General features: G+C 38.0%; 1 pseudogene; it reads right to left on the reverse strand.

Annotated features, from left to right (window-relative positions):
• Nucleotides 1–10,402: 10,402 nt before the first annotated feature.
• Nucleotides 10,403–11,627, reverse strand: LOC113915910 (annotated as a pseudogene).
• Between the last annotated feature and the right edge of the window lie 9,378 nt (nucleotides 11,628–21,005).

Consider the following 21,005-nt stretch of genomic DNA (forward strand, 5'->3'; position numbering starts at 1 on the left):
TTCTTCTTATCAAAAGGTGGTAACAGTATTTTCTTTAAATAAGAACTCTGAAAGTGAAGAAGTATCTCCTGTAGGATGATAAAAGAGTATTTTTGGTTCACATTTACGAGGAAGGCATTAAATGTGTTGTAATAGTATGAACTAGGGCTAAAAATCACTGCAGGCTAGACATACCTTCCCTTTCTCTTCCTCTTTGTTCTTTTTATTTTCTATCTCCTCCCCCCTTCCCAAGTCTCCTACCTGCTAATGGCCAATATTTATGAAGAACTTACTGTGTGGCAGGAAATGTGTTAATACTTACCTTGTTTCCTGATTGTTTTAGTAAGTTGATAGCACCAAAATTACTTTATTAAGGATTCAGGAATATTTCTCCTGTTGTGATTACATGGTAGAATATTAGCCTTTAAAAGGATCTTTTTGTTGTATCACATCAGTGTGTAGATCTGGATGTAGGGTTCAGAAAGGTCAAATGTGTTCTACCGTGGGACAGCCAAGCCGTTCCAGAGTGCCCACTAGGACATGCTCTTCATACATTGCCTCTTGCCCCTGTTCTTTCTATTCTGCACGTAATGGAGTGGCTAACCTTGCCTTTAAGGAACCTTAGTTTTTTTTTTCTCTTATCATCATTCAAGAATACTCTCTTTACTTTCAGTGCCCCTTTACTTTTCTCCTTTTTCCAATCGTAGTTCAGTTCTTGTATTGCAAGGAAGTCTCCATAATAGAGATAATGACTTGGTCAGAGTTAAGGTGCTGTCTGATACAGTGTAATATGGAGATACAAATATGGGCATCATCCTCTAATACACTTCAGGTATCCTGCATGCTCATAAAGCCAGCAAGTTCTCTTCCTCTCTTAATTTAATCCTCCAAACTGATTTTACTGATATGTTCGATTTTTGAATACCTTCAGTCTAAATGATATCCATTATTAGATATTATCACATTGTCCACATTTTTTCCCAGTTAAATCTTACCAAAAGTACAAATAACCTCAAATCTTTTTAAGTTATCAGTCTTACTTATCTCCGTCACTGCTGGGTGGCATAAAAATTCTGCTGGTCAAACCTTTTTAGTTTCAGATGTTTTTTCCAATTGAAATCTTTGTAGGGATCCTTAATACATACAACAAAAAAGGATTTGTTAATGATGTGTGTTTTTGTAAGTTCATAGGAGTTTTATGACAACAATGGGTTGTTTGGATGAAATTCAGATTATGGATGACAATCTTACAAGCCTTTGCAACCAGTTTACTTTTTATATTAGCCTGATGGTGTTTTTAAACATCTGATTTGTATAAATAGTAGCAAATGGTAATAGTTTTTTTCTTGCTTTTTTTTTTTAACTTTTTCTTTTGAAATAATTTTATATTTACAGAAGCATCACAAGTCCTGTATACCCTTCCCTGGCTTCCTCTAATGTGAATATCTTATATAATCATGGTATGTTTATCAAAACTAAGAAACTAACATTAATACCATACTATTAACTACATATTTTATTCACATTCCCTCAATTTTTCCACTTAATGTCTTTTTTCTGTTCTGGAATCCAATCCAGGATACTACACTGCATTTAGTTGTCATGTCTTACTCCCTTCCAATCTGTGAAAGTTTCTGTCGTTGTCTTTTATGACCTTGATACTTTTAAAGAGTAATTGAGGTCAGAAATTTTGTACAGTGTCCCTCAGTTTGGATTTACCTGATGTTTTCTCATGATTAGACTGAGGTTAAAAATTTTGAGAAAAGGGACGCCTTTTCTTGGCGTTGGTTAAGTTGGTTAAGCGTCTGCTTTCGGCTCAGGTCATGATCCCAGCATCCTAAGATCAAGTCCCACATCGGGCTCCTTGCTCAGTGGGGAGCCTGCTTCTCCCTCTCCCTGTGTTGCTCCCCCTGGTTGTGCTCTCTCTCTCTGACAAATAAAATCTAAAAAAAAAAATTGGGAGGGGGAAGAATACCACAGAGCTGGTGTGCCCTTCTCTTTGCATTATGTTAGGAAGCAGTTGGTTAAGGTGGGGTCTGCTGGGTTTCTTATTTTCAAATTCTAATTGTTTATTGCTCGTAATAGGAATACAACTGACTTTCATATAATGATGTTGTGTTCTGCATCCTTGCCAAATTCATTTTTAATTCCTGTTGTTTGTTGCAAGTCCTTTTAGATTTTCTACAAAAATAGTCATATCTTCTGCAATTATAGTTTTACTCCTTTCTTTCCAATCTGTGTATCTTATATTTTTCTTAACTCATTCAACTGGGTAGGACTTCCAGTACAGTGTTGATTAGGAGTAATGTGAGTGGACATCCTTACCTGTTCCTGATCTTTGGGAGAAAGCACTCAGTTTCTCACCAATAAGTAGGATGTTAGTTGTATATGCCCTTTTTTAGGTTATGGAATCTCCCTTCTGTCTCTAGTTGGCTGAGTTTTTATTATAAATGTTAGATTTGTCTTCTGTTATCTATTGAAACAATCATATAGTGTTTTGTATTGTCTTTAATAGAGATTACATTGATTATTAAGGCAGTCTTGCATTTGTCAGATGAACCATGTATTATTTTTATATACTGTATTCAATTTGCTGAAATTTATTGATGAATTTTACATCTGTGTTTATGAGGGATATTGTCAGTAGTTTTCTTCTCATGTCTTTGATTTTGGTTTTACAGTAATGTTAGCCTCATAATATGAGTTGAGAAGTGTTCTTTCTCTATTTTCTTGAAGATACTGTATATAGAATTAGAATATTCCTGTGAAACCATCTGGGCCTTGAGAGTTTTTAGAAATTTTTAAATACAGATTCAGTTACTTTCTTCATACTTAACTATTCTTGAGTTGGATAACTTGTATTCTTGAAGGAATTTTGTTCTGTAGCGGAGATAGAGGGGAAAGATCTTGGTGGAGTTTCTGCCCCTTGTGCAGTGCTGCTATTCCCTTACCCTGGACCTGTACCACAGTGGATACTTCTTAAGGCTCCTTCTGATCTTTTCTGTGAGTGCCAGGTAGAATTCATAGAAGAAGAGCCTATGAGACAATGTGGACTCCCCCCAGTATCTTTGGCTCAAAGAGTTCACAGTATTCTGCCATTTTGGAGTCTGCCTTCACGTTCGCCGGCTCTGCCAGCTGTACTACCTCAGGTGGGCTTGCATCACCTCTCCTTTTTCCTACAGGGAAGACTTCGGATCAGTTGTTTCCTTTGCAACCTTAGGTCTCCTGTGGATTCACATAAAGTCTTAAATTTGAAGTTAATTTTGTTCTTTTTTTGCTGCAAGGATGGAAGAAATACTTTTTCCTGGTCTCTACATCTTGAGGCAAAAGTCTTTGTTTTTTAAAACACCAATTTCAAGATATATTCATTTAAGCCAAGTGGTGGAAGAATGTTTATTCTGACCTCTGCATATAAATGATTTAAACTGGAAATACATGATAGTGTGATAAAGACTTGAGAGCTCCCTTCAGTTGTCTAAAGAATGTAGTTTATTTTGTAGGATTTGGAGTAAGGAGAGACAAGCAAGAAACTTGAACCTAGATTCTCCTGAAGTATTGGGTAAGTAAGAAAAACAGGCTTATTAGAAGGAATTCTTTTATAAGCACATGAGCTCTAGTAAGTTGATTCATAGGTAAAGCTTATCACTCAAGCTACAGGATGGAAAATGTTTTGTATTTATAATTTATACTCTTTCTACATCCAAACAAGGGAGCATATTCTTTTTTTTTTTAAGAATTTTTTTTTTTTATTTATTCATTTAAGACCGAGAGATAGAGCAGGAGCAGTAGGAAGAGGAAGAGGGAGAAGCAGAATCCCTGCTGAGCAGGGAGCCCAACGTGGGGCTCGATCCTAGGACCTGAAGATCACATGACCTGAGCCAAAGGCAGACGCTTAACCATCTGAGCCACCCGGGCGCCCCCAAATAAGGGATCATATTCTTGCAGTGAAAAATTACATATGCCTGAATTGAGGTTAACCTGGTCTGATGAGAGTATAGAAGTAGGCCAAAAATACCCATAAAGGGTGAAATTAAAAACTTTCTAGAAGAAAATGTAGGAAATATCTTGTGACCTAGGATGTAGAAGTCTTAAACACCAGCCCTTCCCCCTACCCAGCATGAACCATAATACAGAAAATAGATGAATTTTACTATATCAAAGTTATGAATTTATTTTAAGGAGACAATACAGACAAATTTAATAGACAAATGGTAGGTTGAAAAAGGATATAAAGTCTAAAACCGACAGGGGACTCATCTTTTTAGACTATGCAGGGAAGTCCTACAAATCAACAGAGAACAATCAGGGTGTCAGTAATCTTTTGTATAACAAATTACCCAAAAATGTAGTGACTTAATAATAAGCACTTATTATAATCTCTTACAGTCTCTGTAGGTTAGAAATTTGGGAGTGACTTAACCCTCTTTCTGGGTCAGGGTCTCATGACTTACAGTCAGCATGTTGGCCATGGTTGCAGATACTTGAAGGCTTGGCTTCAGGTCCTGGAATATCCACTTCTAAGACAACTCACTCACTTGCCAGATGACCAGCAAGTTGGTGCTGGCTGGTAGCTATTTTGCATTTTGTGGAGCTCTCCATAAGTTTCCTTCAATGTCCTCAGGACATGACAGCAGGCTTCTCCCAGAGCTCAAGTCATCTAAGAGAATAAAGCGGAAACCACAATATCTTTTATGACCTACTCAGAATTTACACACCATAATTTACTTAATACCCAATTGGTTACACAGATCCACCCTATCCAGTGTGGGAGGAAACTACACAAAGACGTGAATGCTGTGAGGCAAGGATCATTGTGGTCCATCTTGTAGTTCACTAAGTCCGCAGCCAGGAATTCTAATTTCTTTTAAAAAGATAAAAATATGTATGAATAGGCAATTTATAGAAGAAAAACCCCAAAAGCTAAGAAGTGTATTAAGATAAACTTACCAGAGAGATTTTAAAACAAGATGCTTCTTTATACCTGTTTAGTTGGCTAACATTTGGTTGGATAATGACAGGCATTCAAAGACATGCGAAGATACTGGAACCAACCCTGTGCACTGCTGGAGTGTAGACTGGTACAGCCATTTTAGGAAAGAATCTGGTAGTACTTCATCAAATTAAGAGTGTCTCACTCCTGAGTATAATCAAAGGAGTGGATGCAGAAGACCTTATAGGGATGTATTAGACAAACTCAGTTTTCTACCTGTGTTTCTCATGTAGAACACTTTACTTCTAGTTACCAAATATGTAGAGGTTTTTCTCCCACACCAAGCAGTTTTCTGTGACACCAGTTGGGTGTCCTGCAACTTAACTTCATTCTCACTACCTGGAGATAGTATCAGACCCACAGGTTAAGGGCTCAGTCGCACAAACTGTGCCCACCCTACTTCAAATCCCAATAGCAAGTGATAGGTCCCCAGGTTACAACTTATATCTGATTTGGTTACAAAATTAAAGGGTCCCACTATATCCTCCTCAGATTCAATTAATTTGCTAGAAGGGTTCACAGAACTCAGAGAAACACTTAATGTTACTGGTTTATTAAAGGACATGATAAAGGATACAGATGAACAGCCAGATGAAGAAATACATAGGGCAAGGTCTGGGAGGGTCCTGAGCACAGGAGCTTTTGTTTTTGTGGAGTTGGGGTGCCTCACTCACCCAGTGTTAATGTGTTCGGCCACTGGAAGCTCTCTGAACCCTTTACTATTGAGATTTTGTGAACACTTGCTCACATAGGCATGATCAATCAACTCTATTTCTAGTCCCCCTCCCTTCTCTGGAGGATGAGGTGCGGTACTGAAAAACCATGAGAGACTATGGACCTTTGAGAAACAAACTGAGGGTTCTAGAGGGGAGGGGGGTGGGTATTAGGGCACATACTGAATGGAGCCCTGGGTGTTATATGCAAACAATGAATCATGGAACACTACATCAAAAACTAATGATGTAATGTATGGTGACTAACATAACAAAATAAAATTCCAAACTTCTAATCATGGCTTGGTATTTCTGGTGACCAGCAGCCAACCAAGAACCCACCCAGAATCACCTCAGTAGAACAAAAGATGCTCTTAGTGTTATTAGGAATTTCTAAGAGTTTTAGGATCCTGGTGTCAAGACCTGAGGGCAAGGACCAATCTATATATTATTATTTTATAGGGGACAGTTGGGAGGATGCCTTTGCTATATTGTTTGTGGTAACAGGAGTTGGAAGCAATCTGGCCATTTTCATTGTTGGGTAACAAGATAACTCTAGGAATTAGATAAACATGACACAACATGTATAGATCTTAAATACAGTTCTGAATAAAAAAATTGGGTCTCAGTTATTCCTTTTGCAGTTTCTGTTTTCCATTTTTGTCTATCTGTTAGACATTACAAACATTTCTAAACCAAAACTCCCAGTTCTGTATCCACTACCAAACACCCAACTACCACAACTGAGCTGCTGACAATAAAAACCCGTTATCTTCTTCTGATCTTCCATCTCAGTTAATGTCATTACTACCAATCCAGTTGCTAAGCAAAAAACCCTAGGAATCATCTTTGCTTCCTCTTTCAACCCCTACATTAATAACACATACCATGTCTCAGTAACAGGTCCTGTCCTCTACCTGCACAGTGCATCCTGGTGCCTGGGATTCTGCACATTGAACCAGCAACTCACATGATTCTAATGCAGGAGATTCATGGGTCACACTTGGAGAAGCCCTAAGAAACACTTTTTCCTCTTAATTGAGTAAACTCTTCCTTTTTGAATTATTTTAGGGCTTGAGAGGGAAAAATTAGAAGATACTTATTTGGGCTTTTTAGAATAAAGGTCATTTTCTTGATTGCATTATTAATCAGTGAATCAACAGATGTCAGATGATAATTTCCAGATTTATCTCCAATACAGTTGGTAGCATGAAAGTTTATATTTAGTAAACAGGAGATAGCTAAGAACTGGGCTCTAGAGTTAGTATTTAATTCCCAGTTCCCTTACTTGAGTTATGTAAGCTTGTCGGTTTGCTTGCCTTTGAACTTCCAGGTTCCTCACCTATAAGAATTGCATTTTCTAGCCATAGAGTTATTAAGGGGATTGAATAAGATAGTACATGTAAAGCACTTGGCACAGTGCTTGACCTTTAATGCTGCTGCTAGTATGATGATAATGATCACTATTGTTACCACTCTAGAACTAGAGGTTACAAGTATCACATATATCCAGCAGAGGGCAGTAGAATAGCATAAGAGTTAAGTACTTAAGCGTACTGGAGATGCCAGTTACTGAAAATCACTTCTCCCTCTCCTGATATTTTTTGTTGTAATAGAGGAAGGAAATGGATGATGTTGGTGAACGTCCAATATGTGAGATTCTCATCCCTGCATTTACTGAAGAACAGTGATACACCCAGTTTATTTTGGTTATTAACCCCTTATCAACCATGTGGTTTACAAATATTTTAGATTTTGTTTTTGTAATTATTTGCAGTTTCAATCTCCTAACACCTCTCTTGTCCATATTAAAATGAAGGAAATGGACTAAAATTGTTTTTGTCTTATCAAGATATAATTGATCAAATGATGTATTTAAAGTGTACAACGTGGGGGCGCCTGGGTGGCTTAGTTGAGTGTTCAACTCTTGATTTCGGCTCAGGTCACCATCTCTGGATGGTGGGAGCAGGCTGCATCTGGCTCTGTGCTCACGGGAATCTGCTTGGGATTCTCTCTCTCCTCTCCCTCTGCCCCTCCCCTTGCTCATGTGCTTGCTCGCACTCTCTTATTAAATAAATAAAATATTTTTTTAAAAAGTATACAGTGATGATTTGATATATAAATAAATGGTAAATGGATTCTCACAACACATCCATCACCTCACATATTTCCCTTTGTGGGAGGTGATGAAAACATTTAAAATCTACTTTCTTACCTAAATTTCAATTATACAATAAAGTATTAACAACTATAGTCACCATACATTAGATATTGATACATGATTCATCTTATAACTGAAAGTTAATACACCTGTTCACCAACCTCTATTTCCCCCATCCTCTGGCAACCACCAATCTACTCTCATTCTATGAGTTTGATTTTTTTTCTAAAAGATTCCACATATAAGTGATAATGTGTGTTATTTGTCTTCTATCTGGCTTCTTTCACTTGGTTAAATGCCCTCTCTGGAGTCATCCATGTTGTTGCAAATGACAAGATTTCCTTCTTTTTGAAGGCTGAATAATATTCCGTGTGTGTGTGTGTGTGTGTGTGTGTGTGTGTGTGTGTGTGTGTGTGTGTCTTACATTTTCTTTATCCGTTCATCCCTCAAAGGACAGTTAGGTTGTTTCATTATCTTGTGTGTGTGTGTGTGTGTGTGTGTGTGTGTGTGTGTGTGTGTGTCTTACATTTTCTTTATCCGTTCATCCCTCAAAGGACAGTTAGGTTGTTTCATTATCTTGGCTATCATAAATAATGCTGCAGTGACCATGAGGGTACAGATACCTTCTTGAGATAATGATTTTGTTTCCTTTAGAATATACCCAGAAATGAGATATGTGGATCACATGGTAGTTCTGTTTTTAATTTCTTGAGGAACCTCCATGTTGTTTTCTATAGTACCTGTACCAGTTTATATTCCTACCAACAGTGCACAAGGTCCCTTGTCTCCACATCCTCATCAACATTTATTTGTTACCTCTTTTTGATAACTGTCGTAACAGATGTAAGATGATATTTTATTATGGTTTTAATTTGCATTTCCCTAATGATTAGTGATGTTGAGCATCTTTTCATGTACCTGCTAGCCACTTGGATGTCTTATTTGAAAAAAAAAAAATGTCTCTTTTTTGTTTGTTTTTTGGTTTTTGTTTTTTCTTCTTGAGGGGCCTGGAGATGGGCAGGTTGGGGAGGCACTAGGGAAGAGCAGGTCTGAGACGGAGGACCCGGGCACCCCGCAGGCCAGAGGGCTCTCTCGAAGCTGGAGCAGGGCAGGCTCAGGAGGGACAGAACGGTGGGGCAGACCCCAAAGGGCATCGCAGGCCACGTTGCAAGCAGCACAGTGACATGTCCATAGTGCACAGCACTTTATAAAGGCCACGGAGAAGGACGGCTCCTTTTGAACCCATCTTGTCTGCTGCCTAGGTCGAACACAGCCACTCTTGCCTGTGTCGCTGGCCCAGGCGGGGGGAGTTGCGTTTCAAGTGGCGGGGGAGTGGGGGCCTTGGGTGGAGGGTGTCAGCAAGCTAGGACCATAACGCTCCAGCCCAGGTGTGTGGAGAGCGAGACGATTCAGGATGGCGCTGCAGCCACCTGGACTCTGCGAAGCCCAGTGGAAAACCAAGAAAGCAACGGAGAGGTTTGGAGTAGCCATTACAGCAGGCCCAGTGGGACTGCTCTCCCCGAGGAAGGCCCAATCTTCCCCTTCCTTTTCTCTTTTTTTAATTGGGATATGGGGCAGGGGTTGCTTTGCTACTGAAATATAGGGGTTCCTTATATAATTTGGATATTAACCCTTTATTGGATATGTGGTTTGTAAATATTTTCTACTTCATAGGTTGCCTTTAACTTTTGTTGATGGTTTCCTTTGCTGTATAGAAGCTTTTTATTTTTTATTTTATTTTATTTTTTAGATTTTATTTATTTATTTGACAGAGACACAGCGAGAGAGGGAACACAAGCAGGGGGAGTGGGAAAGGGAGAAGCAGGCTTCCATGTGGGGCTCGATCCCAGGACCCCGGGATCATGACCTGAGCCAAAGGCAGACGCTGAACCAACTGAGCCACCCAGGCGCCCCAAAAAACTTAATACAGTAATGTGCAGACCAGCTTTACATGTAATAGTGCCAGAGTGAAAACAATCCAAATGTCCATGAAAAGGTAAATGGATAAACAAATTATGAAACAATGGAATACTTGCTAGGAATAAATTGCTGACACATAATTACATGGATGAATCTCAAAATTATCATGCTGAATGAAGGAAGCTGACAAAAAGTAAATACCATGATTCCATTTATATGAAACTACAAAATAAAAACTAAACTATAGTGACAGCACATTTGTTGTCACTTGGAGATGGTGGATCAGGCATGGGCAGAAGGGAAGGATTACAAAGGTCATGAACTTTTGGGGGTGATGGATATGTTCATTATATTGACTTTTGTGGTTTCATGTTTGTATATACATAGGTGAATTTACCAAATTGTACACTTTAAATATTAATGCTTTATTGTATATCAATTATTCTTAAGTAAAGCAGTTTTTAAAAATGTATTTGCCACTTGCACATGTTTTTTGTCACAAATAATTATATTAAAAGAAAACACGGGCTAGTCATCATAGAATGGGCCTTGTTACTCATCCACTCATTCTCAAAATTAGTGTCTGTGGAAAATACAAATATGAATCTTTTACACTAATGAAGCATATAATCTGATAAACTAGTTAGTTAGGCTTTGGAAATCATAAACAATTTTTTTTATATTGTTTTCACAAAGATCCTTACCAGAAGCCAATCCCTCCCAATGACTACATGTCAGCTGCTCCATACAGCTCAGAACCTTGCTCCACACGTCGTCAAACATGTGAGCAAGGACATCCTCTTTCATGCAGTAAAATGGAGCAATGGGACTGTACCCTAATTTCTGTTTCTTTGGAGCTGCTTGTAATTTCTTTCCTTGAAACCCCTCTTCCATATCAGTGTGGTCGAATGCTGGGTATTCCTCTATTATTCCTTCAGAGAAGATTACACAGTCTTTCTCTTCTCTTTCCATAGAATACAAGCTAGGGGATTTGGCAATGGAAGATGCTTTATGAGCATAAGAAGATGAAAAATGTAACTTCTTTCCGCTAATACCAAATATAGTAGAATCTCTTTCTTAAGAAAGTGTTGCCTCATGTGAAGCTGAAACAACAGAGGGGGATCTAGGATACAGCCCATAACTTCCACTTGGAGTGATTATCTGCCTACCCAGAATTCTGAAGTGAGGAAAGCTGCATGTCCATTGTTGGCCCTCTTCTTGTAGACTCTTAGTATGCACACTCGACTTCTGCTCATACAAGAGCTCATCAATGGCTGTGGACATTGCCTGGACTTCTTCAGTGGCATTTTGATCAAGTTCACCATAGGCCCAGGAGAAGTCCGATATGCCTTCTGTAGAGATCCCTGTGCCTCTATAGCTTGGAAAAGCAGATCTTGAATTCCCAGTGTCAGCTGATGTAAAAGGTGATTCTTGTGTGATGACAGACTCACTTTGGGAACTTGTGTCTTGTTCATGGCTGTCATTGGTAGAAGAAATTTCATCCAGCTGCTCTGGAAGAGGATGGTGATTAATAGCATGTTTTGTTATTCCTTTCAGCTCCAAGCTTTGTGGCACCGCCTTCCGAGTGTATCTGGAGATCATCCTCCTATTCCTCCTCTGTCGTGGAGGGGTGGACACGCCAGCGTCGGGGACTCTGGGCCTGGCCCTCCCGCCGGCTCCTGCCCAGCCCTCCCGCCACCTTCTGGCCCCATCACACCCCGTCGCCTAGACTCCAGACCGCCACCACTCCCTGGGTCCAGAAGCTTTTTAGTTAGATGTAATCCCACTTGTTTATTTTTGCTTTTGTTGCATTAGCTTTTGGTGTCAAATCCAAAAAATCATTGCCAGACCAATGTCAAGGACATTACCTCCTATGTTTTCCTCTAGGAGCTTAATGGTTTTAGGTCTTATGTACAAGTCTTTAATATATTTTAGTTGACTTTTGTTTATGGTATAAGGTAGGGGGGTCCCAATTTCATTCCTTTGTGTGTGTATACCCAGTTTCCCCAATATCATTTATTTATTTATTTATTTTTAAGATTTTATTTATTTGAGAGAGAGAGAGAGAGTGCAAGAGAGCACAAGCAGGGCCAGGGACAGAGGGAAAAGCAAACTCCCCGCTGAGCGGGGAGCGCAACATGGTGCTCTGTCCCAGGACCCTGGGATCAGGACCTGAGCCAAAAGCAGACACTTAACCACTGAGCCACCCAGGCAACCCCCCCACCCATATCATTTCTTGAAGCAAGTCTCCTTTCCACATTGTTATTCTTTTTTTTTTTTAAAGATTTTACTTATTTATTTGACAGAGAGATAGAGATAAAGAGCACAAGCAGGCGGAACAGCAGAGGCAGAGGCAGAGGGAGAAGCAGGCTCCCTGCTGAGTAGAGAGCCCGACGTGGGGCTCAATCCCAGGACCCCGGGATCATGACCTGAGCTGAAGGCAGTCACTTAACTGACTGAGCCACCCAGGCGCCCTCCACATTGTTATTCTTGACACGTTTGTTGAAAATTAATTGACCATGTATGTATGGTTTTATTTCTGGACTCTTGATTCTGTTCCATTGGTCTGTGTGTTTGATTTTATGCCAATACCATACTATTTTGATTACTATAGTTTTACAGCAGTTTGAAAGCAGGCAATGTGATGTCTCCAGTTTTGTTCTTGCTCAAGATGCTTTGGCTATTCAAGGTGTTTTTGTACTTCCATATGAATTTTAGGATTGTTTTTTCTATTTCTGTGAAAAATACCATTGGAATTTTGATAGGGATTGCACTGAAAATATGGATGGCTTTTGGTAGTCTGGACATTTTAACAGTATTCTTTCAATCCATAAACATAGAATATCTTTCCATTTATTAGTGTCATCTTCAATTTCTTTCATCAATATTTTATAGTTTTTGTGGGTACAGATCTTTTATCCCCTTGGTTAAATTTATGCCTAAATACTTTATTGGTTTTGATGCTATTATAAATGGGATTGTTTTATTAATTTCTCTTTTGGATAGTACACTGTTAGTGTATGGAAGCACAACTAGTTTTGTATATTAATTTTGTATCCAGAAACTTTACTAAATTTTTTTATTAGTCTAATAGTTTTCTGGCAGAGTCTAGGGTTTTCTATATATAATATTATATCTTCAGACAGAGAAAATTTTACTTCTTCCTTTACTATTTCCATGCCTTTTTTCTTTTTCTTGCCTAATTACTTTGGCCAGGACTTCCACTACTATGTTGAATAGAAGTGGCGAGTGGGGATTCTTGACTTGTTCCTGCTCTTAGAGGAAAAACTTTCAGCTTTTCACCATTGAGTATGATGTTAGCTGTGGGTTTGTCATAGATGGCCTTTATTATGTTGAGATGCAGTCCATCCACACCCAATTTGTTGAGAGTTTTTATCATAAAAGGATGTTGAATTCGTCCAATACTTTTTCTTCATACATTGGGGTGTTCATATTATTTTTATCTTTCATTTTGTTAATGGGTTGTAACATATTTGTTGATTAGCATTTGTTGAAACATTCAGGAATAAATCTCACTTGATCATGGTGTATGATTCCTTTAATGTACTATTAAATTTGGCTTGTTAATATTTTGTTGAGGATTTTTAGATTTATGGTCATCAGAGATATTGACCTGTAATTTTCTTCTAGTGTCCTTGTTTGGCTTTGATATCAGGATATTGTTGGTCTTGGAAAATAAGTTTGGAAGTGTTCCCTCTTTTTTTTTATTTTTTGGAAGAATGTGAGAAGGATTGGCATTAATTCTTCAAATGTTTAATAGAATTTACCAGTGAAGCCAGATAGTTCCTGAACTTTTCTTTATTGGGAGATACTTGGTTACTGATTCAATTTCCTTATTCATTGTTGGTCTGTTCACATTTTCTATTTCTTCATGATTCAGTCTTGGTAAATTGTATGTTTCCAGTAGTTTATTCATTTTTTCTAGTTTGTCTAATTTGTTGACACATAATTGTTCATAGTAGTTTCCTATGATCCTTAGTATTTCTGTGTTATCAGTTGTAACATTTCCTTTCATTTGTGATTTTGAGTCTTCCCTGTTTTTTTCTTAGTGTAGCTAAAGACTTTTCTATTTTGTTTATCCTCTTTGTTTCATTGAACTTTATAATTGTCTTTCTAGTCTCTATTTCATTTTTCTCCTTCTCTGACCTTCATTTTGCCTTCCTTCTGCCAACATAGAGCCTAGTTTATTCTTTTTCTAGTTCTTTGAGGTGTAAAGTTATTATCTATTTGTGATCTTCCTTCTTTTTTAATCCAGCCATTTATCACTATAAACGTCCTTCTTATTACTGCTTTTCCTGCATCCCATAGGTTTTGCTATGTTTTGTTTTCATTTTTGTCTGTCTTGAGATGTTTTTAAATTTTCTTCTGATTTCCTTTTTGACTCAATAGTTGTTCAAGAGTTGTTTTATTTTCATGTATTTATGAATATTCCTGTTTTCTTGCTGTTACTGACCTAGTTTCATTCCATCATCTGTTGCATACATGAGAGAAATCAGGGAAGGGCATTGTATTAGTCTGCTTGGTCTGCCATAACAAAACATCACAGACTGGATGGCTTAAGCAACAAAATTTAGTTTCTTGCAGTTCATGATCAAGATACTGACAAGTTCTGTTTCATGAGGAGTCTTTTATTGGTTCACAGATAGCTGTCTTCTCGCTATATCTTCATATGGCCTGTCCTCTGTGGTGTGCAGGGAAAGTGAGAGAGAGAGATTGAGAAATGTCTTCCTCTTCTTTTAAGGGTGCCAGTCCTATCAGATTAAGGCCTCATTGTTATTACTTTTCTTACACTTTATTAAAAACCCCCGTATAGGTCCTATCTTCAAATACAGTCACATTGGGAGTTAGGGCTTTAACATACGAATTTGGAGAAGGAAGAGGGAAACAATTCAGTCCAAATAGGCATTTTTTAGAGATGTGAATCACAATTCCTTTAGCAAATGCAGGAAATAGGTAATTTCTTCACGGAATAAATACTGGGGGACACTGAATAAAGAAAAAATTAGTGTCAGCCTCGGGTGTCGAAGGCTTTTGAAGGATGTGAGGCATTCACATTCGTTCATTTATTTACTTGGGAAAGAGTTGTTGGGCATCTACTGTATGCCTAGCACTATGTTTGGCCTTAGCATATAAGATGAACAGGATATGATAGACGCCACTGACCATCTCAAGTTGATTGGGGCACGTGGAAGTGCGCACACTGTAGCCTGGAATCCTGAACTGGTGAATCACAGATCCTGTTATGTAAACTGGGCCTGTGGTTCAGATTACGGTTTTTGTTTTAGATTTCCTGTAGGTTTTGATGTGGCATGATTAGAAACAACTAGAGATTAGCTCAGAATAGTTTTGCAGAAAATCTGTCTCCTTGAAACCCTTCTTCCTGACCAGCCTTCCAGCCTCAAAACACAATAATACACTTCAAAACATAAGGGGCGGGGGGAAGGCTCCCAGGAATAGAAAATAGTTCTTTCCCACTTTGGCATTAAAAGTGAGTATGGGTAGAATGATAATTTAGGCCATTTCAGTATCAACTAACATTTAAACACATACAATCTAGACTTTTTGGGGCAAATGTAATCATCTTACTTTACAAACAAGGGAATATAAGCCCAGAGAAGTTAAGAGGCTTTGCATATAGTCATAGTGCTAATAACAGAACTGGAAATAGCATCCTGTCTTGGTGTCAGTTCCTCTTAGCACTCCTCGGATATGTTGGTATTTATACTTACCACAATGTAAGTACAGAAATTGAAAGTAAGCTTTCAGAAAATTTCACAGCAGGCTGACATTGCCAAAACATCCAAGCTCTTGATCATTTGTTTTTTTCATGACTGACTCATACTGATTTTACAGAAGTATTGGTTCCAACAAATTGGAAAGAAAAAACTTGTCTTTCATCACAGGTTGTGAAATGCTGCTGTGCAGTGTGCCATCTCTCAAGTAGTGTCTGGTGGTCTGGTGGAAAGGGTAGGTTGATATATTCTATACTGTGGGGCAGCCCAAGCCCTGGGAGACTCTGGCATATGCCAGAGAATTTGCACCAGGTCCCTGCCCTACTCTCCGTTGATTCCTCTTGCCCTTGCCAGATGTCAGCCTCTCCCAAGGGCCTGTCTTCGATTCCCTTCTTGTCTTCCTCTGCACTCCCCTTGAATTCTCATTTATTCCCCCCCACCCCTGAGTTGCATTATGAACCTGTCTGACAAAACTGTTTCCTGCCCAGCCCCTCACTGTTTCCAGTTTCTCATTTCAATTGTCCTGCTCCTCCCAGTCAACATACTTCAAGTTTAGGAAGACAAAATTCTCTCTTCTCCAATCATAGTTCTTTCCAATCACGTAGATTCAGTTATCCTTACCTGCTTCAAGTTTCTAAACTCCTTATCTAATCATTCATCCAAAATCTATTTTGAGTTTTCATTCAAAATATTTCTGGTACCTCTTTCTTCCTTTCCATCCCCACTGCCACCATGGCAGCTCAGTTCTTCAGTGACTGCGATGGCCTCCTCACTGGTCTCTCTGCTTCTGCATGCTCTTTCTTTGAATATCTTTCATGTACCCTAAAATGCTCTTTAGTTGGTAGAACTTTATCCCGCTTGAAAAACTTTCAGTGACTCTCTCTTAATAAGATAAATTTCAAACCTTCACACTGATGACGAAAGGCCTGTCCAGTTGCTTGGTCCCAATCCATCTGCCCAGGCTTGTCTCTCACTCCTCCATCACATACCTTCCTCTCCAGACAACTGGAATTTCCTGTTGTGATTTAAGACAGTCCCTGTACTTTCCTATACTGCATTTCTGTTCCAGCTATTTCTCAGGCTAGCATCATCTCCCTCTCATCTCTGCCCACCACATGCCACTCATTCTTTAAAGACCAGCTCAGATCTTACTGTTCTCTCTCACCATTGTCAGATGTGATATTTCTGTCTACCGAACTATAGGATTTTGATTGTGTCTCCATTGTGGCACTTAATTTCTTACCATTTTACATTATAGTTATTTGTGTACATGTAAAATCTTTCCTAGATTATCCACTCCATGGGAGCAGGGTTCGATTTTATGCATGTAACTGGTACATTGAATAAACAAGTCACATGGATTATAATCAAAACTTCACTTTATTTTTATCCTTCATCATTCCTTCCATTCCTTCAAACTTTATTTAGTAGCAGTAATCCTGCCCTGACTGGGTAAAGGCTTCAGCAGGCTCATGGCTGTTCTGATCTTTCTTGAGTAATAGATCGTCCTAGAATCATGTTTGCAAACACAGTCATGATTCAGGATCACTATGCTCAAGAACTATGATTGGAGAAGAAAACTAAACCCTCAAATTGATACGAAGTTTTCTCTCTTGGTCTTGCTAGAATGGGCGCCCTGCTTTCTATTCTCTCCCTGCTCACTTCTTTCCTCACGCTTGAGAGATTTTAATAAATTGCAGTTATCTATTTAAATGCTCAATTGTCCCACTGTTGGCCATTAGGAGCCTCTTCAAGTTTGCTCCAAATCTTTCTAATATAACCTAGTAATCTTTCATAGCTTCCCTGCTCTCTTTCTGACAAAATAGTCTAGATTTATTTTGTACATTTCCTGCTCCAGCCCCTGAATTAACTGTTTCTCCAACAGACCCTGGTTTTGCGTTGTTGTTTTTATTTGCTTTGTTTTGTTTTTAAGTGGGAAATTGTATGTCAAGACCACAATTCCGGTAGTAGAGATTCTCATTGCTACAGGGTTGGTCACAGTTTTTAGGCTTATTGGGTGGATAGAGCTTGGAAAGATCTCCCTCCTTCTCTCCCTTCTGTCTTTTCTTCTTCTCTTCCCCACCCTCCTTTCTTTCCTTTTTTTTTTTCTATCCAACTATCTCCTAGCTCTGTGCTTTTATACATAACATATATATATGTATACATTTTATATATATACATATATACGCATATGTTTACATATGCGTATATATGTATATGTATATATGTATATATATATGTTTTATACACACATATATATATATACACACACATACTTTAGGATAAAATATTTAATACCTCCGTCCAAAATTTAGGAATACTACAGAGTCTTTGACCTCCACATTACATCTGTATCTCCCTTCTTTCACAGAGACTTATGATTCCCAGAGACATAGGAATTTGTAGAATTAGATTATCCTATAAATACATATTTACTTTATCCTACATTACACACATAATAGTCTTAGATGACAATATTTTGTCCATTTCAGGAAAACTGTTTATGTTTTTAAGTATTTTTTCTCTTGCTTTGTTTTTTAGTCACGAAGGGTTTATATTAATCCCATATTAGATCTTTTTTTGTTGTTTTGGGGTTTTTTATTTTAATTTAATTTATTTTATTTTAATTCCAGTGTAGCTAACATAGTGTTATATTAGTTTCAGATGTGCAGTATAATGATTCAACAATTCTATACATTACTCAGTGTTCATCATGGTAAGTGTGCTCTAAATGTCCTTCACCTATATCCCCCATCCCCCTACCCACCTCCTCTCTGGTAACCATCAGTTTGTTCTCTGTAATTAAGAGTCTGTTTTTGGTTTGTCTCTTTTTTCCTTTTATTTCTTTCCTTTCTTAAATTCCACATATGAGTGAAACCATATGGTATTTGTCTTTCTCTGACTGACTGATTTTGCTTAGCATTATACTCTCTAGATCCATCCAGGTTGTTGCAAATGGCAAGATTTCATTCATGGCTGAATAATATTCATATATATACATATATATACTACATCTTCTTTATGCATTCATTTATTGGACACTTGGGCTGCTTCCATAATTTGGCTATTGTAAATAATGCTACAATAAACATAGAGGTGTGTATGTCCTTTCAAATTAGTGTTCTCATATTCTTTGAGTAAATACCCAATAGTGTGATTATTAGATCATATAGTATTTCTAAATTTTTGAGGAACCTCCATACTGTTTTCTACATTTGCTGCACTGGTTTGCATTCCCACCAACAGTGCACAGGATTCCTTTTTCTCCACATCCTTGCCAATACTTATTGTTTCTTGTGGTTTTGACTTTAGCCATTCTGACAGGTGTGAGATTGTATCTCGTCATGGTTTTGATTTGTATTTCCCTGATGGTGATTGATGTTGAGCATCTTTTCATGTGTCTATTGGCCATTTGTATGTCTTATTTGGAGAAATATCTGGGGTTTTTTTGGTGTTAACGTTTTATCAGTTCTTTATATGTTTTGTATACTAACCCTTTATCAGATGTATCATTTACAAATATCTTCTCCCATTCAGTAATCTTTTAGTTTTGTTGATTGTTTTCTTTGCTGTGCAGAGGCTTTTTATTTTGATGCAGTCCCAATAGTTTATTTTTGCTTTTGTTTCCATTGCCTCTGGAGACATATTTAGAAAAAAGTTGTTATGGCCAATATCAGGGAAATTACTGCCTGTGCTGTCTTCTAGGATTTTTATCAGTTTAGGTCTCATATTTAGGTCCTTAATCCATTTTGAGTTTATTTTTGTGTATGGTGTAAGAAAGTCCAGTTTCATTCTTTTACATATTGCTGGCCAGTTTTCCCAACACCATTTACTGAGGAGACTGTCTTTTTCCCATTGTGTGTTCTTAACTTCTTTGTCAAAGATTAATTTACCATATAATTGCAGGTTTATTCCTGGATTTTCTATTCTGTTCTATTGATTTATGTTTCTATTTTTGTGCCAGTACCATACTGTTTTGATTACTACAGCTTTATAATATAATGTGAAATGGAATCATGATACCTACATCTTTGTTTTTCTTTCAAGACTGCTTTGGCTATTCAGGGTCTTTTGTGGTTCCATACAAATTTTAGGATTGTTTGTTCTAAACCAAGAATGCTGTTGGTATTTTGATAGGGATTACATTAAATCTGTAGATTATTTTGGGTAGTATGGACACTTCTAACAATATTGGTCTTCCAAGCCATGAACATGGAACATCGTAATTTCTTTCATCAGTGTTTTATAGTTTTCAGAGTACAGATCTTTCACCTCCTTGTTTAAGTTTATTCCTAGGTATTTTATTATTTTTGGTGCAATTGGAAATAGGACTGCTTTCTTAATTTCTTTCTGCTGCTTCATTATTAGTATATAAAATGCAGTGGATTTCTGTACATCGATTTTGTATCCTGAGACCTTACTGAATTCATTTATCAGTTCTAGTAGTTTTTTGGTGGAGTCTTTAGGGTTTCCTAAATATAGTATCATGTCAAAGAGTGAAAGTTTTACTTCTTCCTCATCCAATTTGGATGAGTTTTATTTCTTTTTCTTGTCTGATTGCTGTGGGTAGGGCTTGCAGTACTATGTTGAATAAAAGTGGTGAAAGTGGACATCCTTGTCTTGTTCCTGACTTTAGGGGAAAAGCTCTCAGTTTTTCACCATTGAGTATGATGGTAGCTATGGATTTTTCACAGATGGCCTTTATTATGTTGAGGTATGTTCCCTCTAAACCTACTTTGTTGAGGGTTTTTATCATGAATGGATGTTGTACTTTGTCAAATGCTTTGTCTGCATCTTTGGAATGATCATATAGTGCTTATCCTTTCTCTTATTGATGTGATATGTCACATTGATTGATTGGCAAATATTGAACCACCCTTGCATCCTGGGAATAAATCCCAATTGATCATGGTGAATTATTTTTTTAAATGTATTGTTGGATTCTGTTTGCTAATATTTTGTCGAGGATTTTTGCATGTTTGTTCAGCAGAGATATTGGCCGGTAGTCCTCTTTTTTTTGTAGTGTCTTTATCTGGTTTTGGTATCAGAGTAGTGCTGGCCTCATAGAATGAATTTGGAAGCTTTCCTTCCTCTTCTATTTTTTGAAATACTTCAAGAAGAATAGGTATTAACTCTTCTTTAAATGTTTGGTTGAATTCACCTGTGGAGCTGTCTGGTCCTGGAGGTTTATTTGTTGGGAGTTTTTTGATTGCTGGTTCAATTTCATTGCTGGTGTTCAAATTTTCTTTCTTTCTTTTTAAGATGATTTATTTGGGGTGGGGGGGGGACATGAGCGGGAGGGGAAGAGGGAGAAAGAATCTCAAGCACACTCTGCAATGAGCACAGAGCCTGACTCAGGACTTGATCTCAGGACCCTGAGATCATGACCTGAACTGAGACCAAGTCAGACGCTTAACCAACCATGCCACCCAGGTGCCCCAGTCTGTTCAAATTTTCTATTTCTTCCTGGTTGAGCTTTAGAAGTTATC

The sequence above is a fragment of the Zalophus californianus genome, chromosome 1 (assembly GCF_009762305.2).
Source record: "Zalophus californianus isolate mZalCal1 chromosome 1, mZalCal1.pri.v2, whole genome shotgun sequence".
Lineage (NCBI taxonomy): Eukaryota > Metazoa > Chordata > Mammalia > Carnivora > Otariidae > Zalophus > Zalophus californianus.